This window comes from Buceros rhinoceros, unplaced genomic scaffold (assembly GCF_000710305.1).
Source record: "Buceros rhinoceros silvestris isolate BGI_N320 unplaced genomic scaffold, ASM71030v1 scaffold18020, whole genome shotgun sequence".
Lineage (NCBI taxonomy): Eukaryota > Metazoa > Chordata > Aves > Bucerotiformes > Bucerotidae > Buceros > Buceros rhinoceros.
The window spans coordinates 1-310 of NW_010389209.1; positions in this window are offsets into that span (position 1 = coordinate 1).

Here is a 310-nt window from a genome sequence, read left to right on the forward strand (position 1 = left end):
TGTTGGTGTTCAAAGGCAGCAGCGAAGCGATCGTGAAGCACAGGAACCGCGGCCGGGGGTCTCATACCCGGGAGAAGGGGCCAGCGCTCCCCTTTGCCGGGGGTCGCCAAGCTGTCGCTGCCCCAGCCCCAGCACAGGCACGACCCCTCCAGCGGCAGAGCTGGAAAATCCTCGCTGGAAGATCTCCGCTCAGCTCCTGCCGAGCCGGGGCTGAGGCCCCAGTAATCCCGTGCTGCTCCCCTAATCCCGGGGGCGTTGAAGAAACGCGCCCGAGTGGCAGGTGCACCGATTTCAGCGTCGTCACTTCCGA